Here is a 9538-nt window from a genome sequence, read left to right as displayed (position 1 = left end):
TTTAGAATCAGTATTTACCACTTCAAATGTAATGTAGAAATCTGACTACCACTTAGGTCTCTTTCCTCTCCCATCTTTATGTAGAAGTTCTCTCATTTACTATATCATTTATTGAAAACTTCACCAGACAAGATTATAATTTTTACCATTAGCTGTCAAATATATCTTAAAGAACTCAAGAGCAGAACAATAGCCTGTGATATTTGCCCCAATATTATTGTTTACTATTTATGTTCTTTCATTAAGTTTTTGACTATTAAAATTTTCCTCCTTTCCACTTTTTATTTTCCTTAGGGCACTATTTTTGTTTGTTTACTCTATGTTATCACCATTTTAAGTGTTTATTTCTTTTTTAAAATTTATAAATCTTGCCTGAGTTTTGGCACCTCATTTCTGAGTACTTCTAATTCTGATTTATCTTGTATGATATCCTTAATGTCTTTTACCTTGCTTTTATATAAATGAGCTGTTACAGTTGTGATACGTTCAGAGGCACATTTCTGGCTGCTCTCATTGCTGATGCAGAGATAGTATTAGGCTCCTTACTATCTTTCATCTTATAATAAAATTTTGTGGGATGACTTCTGCCTCTAGACACAATCTTATAACTAGTACTGGAGTAGTCTTCTTTCAATTAAGCAACTATAAAATTGCTAAAAATAAATGAGGCCATTGTTGAGAAAATGGAAATCATAGGCTGAGCTCTTTAATCACCTAGCTTTTCCCTTAGGACACTTTTCCTGACTCTGAGCAGAACCTGGTTGTTTTGCTGAGCTCGGGAAGAAGACAGCAGTGTTCAGAGCAGCTGAAGTGGGTGGAATCTGTGGGACAGAGTAAGAGGGGACAATGCTCTGTAGAGAGTCAGCCCCAGAAGGCTGTGCAGGGGGCTTTCCACGAGTCTTGCTGAGCAATATACTGCTCATAAGGCAGCCCGCCCATCCCGGGCTTACCAGCAGCTGTGTTGGGGGCTAAGATAGAATGGGTACTGGAGGTCAAGAAGTGCTGGGGAAGAGCAGTGCCAGAGCGACTTATGACTCTAACAGAACAGAGAGATCTCCTTAACATTTCATTAATACTTTGGCATCTAGCTGAAGGAGCTTCCCTGGTGGCTCAGTCAGTAAAGAATCTGCCTGCAATGCAGGAGACCGGGGTTCGATCGCTGGGTGGGGAAGATCCCCTGAAGGAGGGCATAGGCAACCCACTCCAGTATTCTTGTCTGGGGAATCCTATGGACAGAGGAGCCTTGTGGGCTACAGTCCCATGGAGCTGTAGAGAGTGGGACACGACGGAAGTGACTGAGCACAGCAAAGCACATCTAGCTGAAACACCAACAAAGCCTGTGCCTTGAGAATAAAACCTAACCTTTAGAATAAAACTGGCTTGAGATTGCCTGTGTGTACTGTACTTGCCCTCTGGCTTCAGGAAGACTGCAGGAGATTGCTGAAGGCAGGTATGGGTGGGTTCAGTGACGGAGGTGAGGAATGCTGGTGGTGCGGCATGCCTGCTGCTTCAGGGAGGCTGGGAGAGGGTGCTGGTCTGGGGAGCATGTCTATGGCTCTGGGGAGGCGGGGGGATGTTGCTGGGGTGGGAACATGCCTACAGGTCCCAGTAGAGACCAAGGATGTCATCTGAGCAGCATTCATAAAAGAATGGTTGTCAGAGGAAGCTCAGTTAGTTTCTTATTTTTTTTTCCTGTAAATAAATAGCTTATTTTCTTAAATGTTTCTTCATCAGAAGTGATAGGATTCTGACTCTGAGAACCATTAAACAGTGAAATTCTATCAGGCTAGTTTCATCTTTGCTGCTGGCTTTATTACATTAACAAATGTAAACCCTTTTTTTTTTTTTAACTTTTTATTTTGTTTTGGGGTAGAAGGGAATGGCTCCCCACTCCAGTATACTTGCCTGGAGAATTCCGTGGACAGAGGAACCTGGCAGGCTACAGTCCACGGGGCCACAAAGAGTAGGACATGACTGAGCAACTAACATGGCAACAACATAGACAATTAATAGTGCTGTGAAAGTTTCAGGTGAACATTGAAGGGCCTCAGCCATACATACACATGGATCCATTCTCCCTCAAACTCCCCTCCCACCCACGCTGCCACATAACATTGAGCAGTTTCTGTGCTATACAGAAGGTCCTTGCTGGTTATGCATTTTGAACATAGCAGTGTGTACCTGTCTATCCCAGACTCTCTATCTCTTCCCCCCATTCTTTCCCCACTGGCAACCGTAAGTGTGTGCTCTAGGTCTGTGAGTCTGTTTCTGTTTTGTTAGTAAGTGTGTTTGTATCATTTCCTTTAAGATTCCACACATAAGGGATGTCAAAAGATCTTTCTCTGCCTGACTTACTTCACTCAGTATGACAATACCTAGGTCCATCCATGTGGCTGCCAATGGCATGATTTCATTCTTTTTAATGACTAAGTACTATTCCATTGCATATATGTACCACATCTTCTTTATCCATTCTTCTGTCTGCTGTCACATTGAACTGTGAAGACTGTGGGTTTGAGCCTCCAGAATGCGTTTCATTCTGTTCACAGGTAGAGACTTAGGACTTTGTCTCAAATGTGTGACTACGAATGACTTGCTGGTGTGTGGAGGACTCAGGGCTAGTTTACTCCTCTCCTGGAGAAACAACAGCATCTCTGAAGCACATGCTGTGTTCATCCTCTTTTATTTAATCTGCAGCAGATTACGGGGCGGGGGAGGATTATCCAGAGAAAGACACCCAGAAGTCCTGCAGTGGGAAACCTGAAGCGCAGGTTCCTAGCTGCTCGCCTTGTGCTCCAGACTGATGAACTACAAAGAGTATACTTTCTGCTTTAAAATTCCCCAGACCTTTAAAACATTCAGCCAACTATTTAACTACCCTGTTGTAAAATCTGACGTTAAACCACCAGCAAAAAGCTTGAATTACACAAGTTTCCATAAAAGCATTTTTCTCACCAAACATTCATTTTATTATCCTGTTTTATGGGAGGACTGAAATAGTCAGATCTCAGGTCCTGCCTGCCATTTGGCCAGAACAGCTCATGACCCAGGTCGAGGTTGATGCTGACAACGCGGCAGACCCATAGCTTAAAAAGCCCTTCTCTCGGAGTTTATTTTAGGACAGTGTGTCTCTTGAAGACTAAGGTTAAAATTTGATTTAGGGATGATTGATGGGAGTACATTGTTCTACTAAAATGCATCCAGAAGGTATGCGGAGAAAGTAAAGCAGGTAGTGATGTGAAGGCATACGTGGGTCAGAACACTGGGGGGGTGAGGATGCAGTGATGTAACTCCCGGGAAAGAACCTATCTGTGACTCTGAATAAGGAGATCCCGTCCCCAGCTGAGTGAAAAGGTGAAGGAGTAAACCCAGAGGGCCAACTCTGTGCTAGCACACGACACATGCATGTGTGTGACATTTTTATCATTTATGGTAGATGAATCCAGAGTGATGGCGAATGGTTTTCCCCCATCTGGTGGCTTTGACCAGCATACTATGGTTGTAGAGGTGGCAAATAGGACAGGCCCTCTTTACCTATCTTTTCATTAAAAATCTTATAACAACTCTCTACTAAAAGTGTCCACAGAGTGCCAAACAAAAGTAAATGTGACATCTACTCATTTTAGGGCTTCCCTAGTAGCTCAGATGGTAAAGAATCTGCCTGTAACACAGGAGACATTCTCTGGGTTGGGAAGATCTCCTGGAGAAGGAAATGGCAACCCACTCCAGTATTCTTGCTTGGAGAATTCAAAAGGCTTAACTCTAAACCATTTATTAATTCTCCTCTAAGTTTTATGGATCCGGTTGGTAAGACAGAGAAGAAAAAAAAATCATTGAAAAGTACATTGCATAAGCTATGAGTCATTCTTCCCCAAATGGACAAATCATTACAGCTTCTATTTCATAGATTTCTTATTTGAGAATGATCCTAATGCTTTTCAGTATATTCAGTCCTGGATTTCAGTAACAGTAACAACTGACAAACCTGCATAGAATTTTTTTAAGTTTACAGGAATTGTCAGGAGACTAGACAAAAGTCTATATAAATTCCGTGCAGTTAACTCCAGAGAAATGGAGAGAGAGCAAGAGAAAGAGAGAAAAAGGGAGGGGGGTGGGGAGAGAGAGAGCACCATGGTTCCTGTGTATGGCTATTTATGTATCTTTTTTGGAGAAATGTCTATTCAGAAATGTCTATTTCCTGTTTTTAAACTGAGCTGCCATCCTATCATTGAGTCATAGAGGTTTTTTATATATTTTAGGTACAAGCCCTTTATCACAGAAATGATTTGAAAATATCTTCTCCCATCTGGAAGTTTAGCTTTTCACTGTTTTGATGATGTCCTTTCAAGTACAAAAGCATTTAACTTTGATGAAGCCTGATTTATTTTCCTTCTCTTGTTGTTGCTTATGGTTCTTATCTAATGCCTAATTCAAGGTCACACAGATTTACACATTTCTTTTAAGACTTTTATAGTGTTAGTTCTTACATATAGGCCTTTAATCCACTTAGAGTTAATATTTCTATATGGTATAAAGCCAGGTCCATGAAGACAAAAATGTGTAAATACTAGAAAAAGAGACAGAAGTATTATTTTCACATGATTTAATTATCTATCCAGGTAATCCAAGGGCCAACTGGGAACGTGTTACAGTGAGGTTTCCTGTTAAAAAAAAAAAAAAAAAGGGTCAATCCTTCCTCCATATCTTAGCTATATAAAAGGGAGAAAACCATGGGAAATGCATTTATAATAGGTAACATGACAAGCAAAATAACATATCTGAGAAGACGGAGACACCAGAAGCAGTACTAATACCTATCTGAAATGGTTCAAGGCAAACTAAATACCACAAAACCTTAATCAGCATTGAACCTAGGGAGGTATGGGACTTCCCTGGTGGTCCAGTGGCTAAGACTCCACACTCCCAATGCAGGGGGCCCAGGTTCGATCCCTGGTCAGAGAACTAGATCTCGCATGCCACAACTAAGACTCAGCAAAGTCATATACATACGTATGAAACTAGGGAGGTATGGCTCAAGGCCCAAACTCTGAGGAATTTGCCATAAACCCACAGTGCAGATAAGATCAGGTTTAATGAATTCCCCAAAGCTAAATGATCATTCTTCATCAAGCAAAAGAAGTGTAGCACCTTGGGAAATAAGTAAAGATAATCTTGGCAGAAAACCACGAACACTTTCTAATTTGGAGGCACAGAATGGAGAGGGGTAACTTGGTCTAGAAACCCGCTTCCCAGGGATCCTCTTCCCTTTTTAGATCAATATGTTCAGAGACAGCTGACTAGAGAGCAGAGGTGATGGGGCCTCATGTCAACGGTGGTACTGTCCCCAAGTGGCCCACCGCTTCCTTCATTCTCTGACATTTTCTCCAAAACAGAGGCCCTCAATCAGCAGAACTCATAACAACAAAAAAGAGACATTTATTTGATCATCTAAGCAAAGTAACTATTGTTGTTGTTGTTCCATTGCTAAGTCTTATCTGACTCTTTGCAACCCCATGGACTGCAGCTTGCCAGGTTTCCCTGTCTTTCACTAGTAACCATAGACAAAACTGAAACAAATGACCTATTGAATACATTTGCAACAGAACTAGAAGTAGAGCCAATATTGTTAACATTAATCTGTAAGAGTTAACCCTAACCCTTACAAATGAGTTTAAAAATCACCCAGTTAAAAAAAACAGGTCAGTCTAGGTATGCAGATAAGCAGTGAAAAACATACCCTCATAGACAGAAGGACCAAGATGTGAAAAGATGCTTATTCATCATCAAAGACAGTTGTGTAAACACTGAGAATTTATTGAGTCTGTCACTTGACACATAATTTAAATGCTGTTATACTTAAAAGAGTACATATAAGGCTGGTGGGGTGAAAACTGCAACAACTTACCCAGGGGGCAGTTTGACAGATATTCCAAAAGTCTTTCAAACGTCCTTTCCCTGACCCAGTAATTCTACTTCAGGAAATTGGAACTGTCACTACACAGCACAGATTTAGTTAGGAATGTTCACGCTAGTTGGTTTGCACGGTGAAAATTTGGAAACCATTTGCATTCCCAACAGTATGAACTGGTTACACAGGTCAGAGAATCCCCATATAAATACCAAGGAGCTATTAAACTGTGGCAGATGGATACTGGATGTTCAAAGAAGAGCTTCTTGATAAATTCAAAATCCATCTTAAAACCTGGTTTTATAGACAGACAAACTCGTGAAAGTCCAGCAATGCTCACAGAGTTTTTCTCTTGACGATGCATTTTTATTTTCTTTTTCTTAGGAGCAGAAGAAATAAAAGTTTGTAAATAGATAAAAATGGAATAAATATCATTTAGAAGAAGGGGAGCCACGTGAAATGAAAACCAGCTATGTTTGCGGGGCTCGTCTCAAGGATCTGTCACAGTTTCCCCCCCCATCAAAGAAAAAGGGTCAGTGTCTGCACTTCACCGAGGGAAGAATTTGTTTGGTTTGGACTTCAATCACTGTGTCAAGAGATCTACTTATTCTCTTTCTAAGTGGCTCTTCAAGCTCGAACTCAAAATAGGAAGGGCAGGCTTCTGGATAATGCCCTGCTTGCTCAGACGCTCAATGACTCGAGTCTGTTGCCTTTTGGTACTCCTTGTTTGGACTGCAGTCAAATCAATGTGAACAATGCATCTCAGCAAACAAAAGGAGGAGGTGCCAGCTATAGATGGGAGAGGCCTCCTGGTGATGGACATGTCACTGTCTGTGTCTTCCAGGCATCCAGGACCTCTGCAAAGGGCAGGGGAGAGAAGGGAGAGGAGGATGAAGTTAAGAGGTCTGGGGCTGGTAGCCTGGGATAAAATGTGGAGCAGAGATTGCAATGCCCTTTCTTAACTGCCCTTAGAAGTCACATACCATCACCTCCTTCATACTTTTGTGGCCATAGAACACTAGCCCTGATTCAGAACAGAAGACCACATAAGAATTGGTTGTTGCTGTTGTTGTTCAGTTGCTAAGTTGTGTCTGACTCTTTGTGAACCCATGGACTACAGCACACCAGGCTTCCCTGTCCTTCACCATCTCCTGGAGTTTGCTCAAACTCCTGTCCACTGAGTCAGTAATGCCATCCAATCATCTCATCCCCTGTCAACCCCTTCCCCTCCTGCCTTCAATCCTTCCCAGCATCAGCGTCTTTTCCAAAGAGCTGGCTCTTCGCATCACGTGACCCAAGTATTGGAGCTTCAGCATCAGTCCTTCCAATGAGTATTCAGTACTACTGGGTGGTGAGGATGACTGAGGATCCTCTTGGTGGCTGTTAGCAAAACAGCCCAGGTCCTCTGTACTATTTCTTTTCATTCTCACCTCCTTTATGGTGATACAAGGGAAAAATAAAGCCCCGAAGCTGCTAAGTGACAGAACTAGGGTTCAAGCTCAGGGTCATCTTCTCCAAAGTCCATGCTATGCCCACTGCATAGTGAGATTCTGGGCAGGTGGCTGTGTTTACATCACTTGGGACTTTGGAGGAAGGATGCAAGGAATCAGGAAAATCAATGGACTTGGTTTTATTGGATGAGCAGATGCCTGGAGAGGGGTTTACTCCCAAGATTAGTCAAGTTCTAGTGTTAGTGTGAGCTCATAGGGAATATAGGAGGGGATGAAGTGAAAGGTTGCCCATGTTGAAAGGATGAGAAAGGGTAGCTGGAAGGGCAGAAAAAAGTAAATTTGTTGGAATCGGATCAGCCGCCATCATGAATGACACAGTAACTATCCGGACTAGGAAGTTCATGACCAACCGACTGCTTCAGCGGAAACAAATGGTCATTGATGTTCTTCACCCTGGAAAGGCAACAGTACCTAAAACAGAAATTCGGGAAAAACTGGCCAAAATGTACAAGACCACACCAGATGTCATCTTTGTATTTGGATTCAGAATCCATTTTGGTGGTGGCAAGACAACTGGCTTTGGCATGATTTACGACTCCTTGGATTACGCGAAGAAGAATGAGCCCAAACATAGGCTTGCAAGACATGGCCTGTATGAGAAGGAAAAGACCTCCAGAAAACAGCGAAAAGAACGCAAGAACAGAATGAAGTCAGGGGGACTGCAAAGGCCAATGTTGGTGCTGGCAAAAAGAAGGAGTAAAGATTCTGCAGTGACTGTATCTGTGGTGCTTGTGCAGATTTTTCATGAAAGAATAAACTAAGACCTTTAAAAAAAAAAAAAAAGTAAATTTGTTGGAATCAAGACCAGAGGTCTCTGCTTGGGCCAGGCAGTTGTCCCTTTAAGGGGATGCAGGGCATGTGATTGTGGTGTCTAGGAGAGCGTGTGTCTGTGATGAGGAAGAAAGTGTCAGTGCAATTGCTTGTGAGACTGGAGTGGAGCTGGTAGTAGTAGTGTTTAGTCACTCCGTCATGTCCAATTCTTTGCAACCCCATGGACTGTAGCCCATGAGGCTCCTCTGTCCATGGGATTCTCCAGGCAAGAATGCTGGAATGGGTTGCCAGTCCCTTCTCCAGAGGATCTTCCCAACCCAGGGATTATAGCCAGGGATCAAACTCAGGTCTCCTGCATTGCAGTCAGATTCTTAGCCATCTGAGCTGTGGGGAAGCTGCAGAGTGGAGCTAGGGTTGGGCTATCACCTGAACCCAGTGACAATGGAAGGAGCCACTTCCATGCTGTCCAGAGTGTGACAAGGACTATGTCTCAGAGGGCCTCCTCTGATGCACAGCTCGCACCTGGGGCCATCCTGGAACAGACCGGTTGCCTCCCTTCCACGTCGGGACTGTTCTGAAGTCAGGCTTATTCCGAAGAGCACTCCATCCCTCCCTCCCTTCAGTGCTTCTCCCTTGGAGAGCTCATGCTAAGTTGCTTCAGCCGTGTCCAACTCTGTGACCCCATGGACTGCGGCCCCGCCAGGCTCCTCTGTCCGTGGGTTCTCCTGGGCAAGAATACTGGAGTGGGTTGCCATTTCCTCCTCCAGGAGATCTTAAAAAAGCACAAACCCCTGAAGTTTCCCTTGAAGCACATCTCCTGAGAGTGGCTGGACCCGGGTGAGGGGAGAGTTGATCTTCCAGAGGAATGGTGCAGTGGAGGCTCTGTTACTTGCTTTGAGCTTCAGAGAAAATTTTCTTTAAGTGGAAACAGATTAAGGGTGAACAGCAAGCCTGTGGCTCTGGGCTTCTCTTCCCATTGACCAGGGCTAAAAGGCAGGCCTGGGGATCCCTTTTCAAGAGTTGCCAATGACACAGCTTCATGTTAATGTACTACAAGTCCTTACGGGCATACGCTCGATTTCATGTTTTCATTTGAATTTCTGACGTCAAGGACCCAGCGCAACTTTTAACTCAGCCAGTGTCTGACAACCAGGCTGCTGGATTCTGAAGTATGCCATCAGCGGAATGTGTCCTTTTCATCTTCGTTCTCTAAATCTACTTTTTATTTGGCTGCATAAAGGAGAGAGAGTCCCTTTAATGTATTGTGAGGATAAAAGCCACAAGAAAGAGATAAAGCACGGAGCATATACCAGGCCCTCAGGGACAGACAGAGCAAGGAGTTTGGGAT

General features: G+C 43.3%; 1 pseudogene; it reads left to right on the top strand.

Moving 5' to 3' along the window:
- The first annotated feature begins 7716 nt into the window (after positions 1-7716).
- Positions 7717-8180, top strand: LOC133055997 (small ribosomal subunit protein eS24-like; annotated as a pseudogene).
- Positions 8181-9538: the final 1358 nt, after the last annotated feature.

Source organism: Dama dama, chromosome 5 (genome assembly GCF_033118175.1).
Source record: "Dama dama isolate Ldn47 chromosome 5, ASM3311817v1, whole genome shotgun sequence".
Lineage (NCBI taxonomy): Eukaryota > Metazoa > Chordata > Mammalia > Artiodactyla > Cervidae > Dama > Dama dama.
Note: the sequence above shows the minus strand (reverse complement) of the source record. Positions and strands in the feature narration are given on the sequence as shown.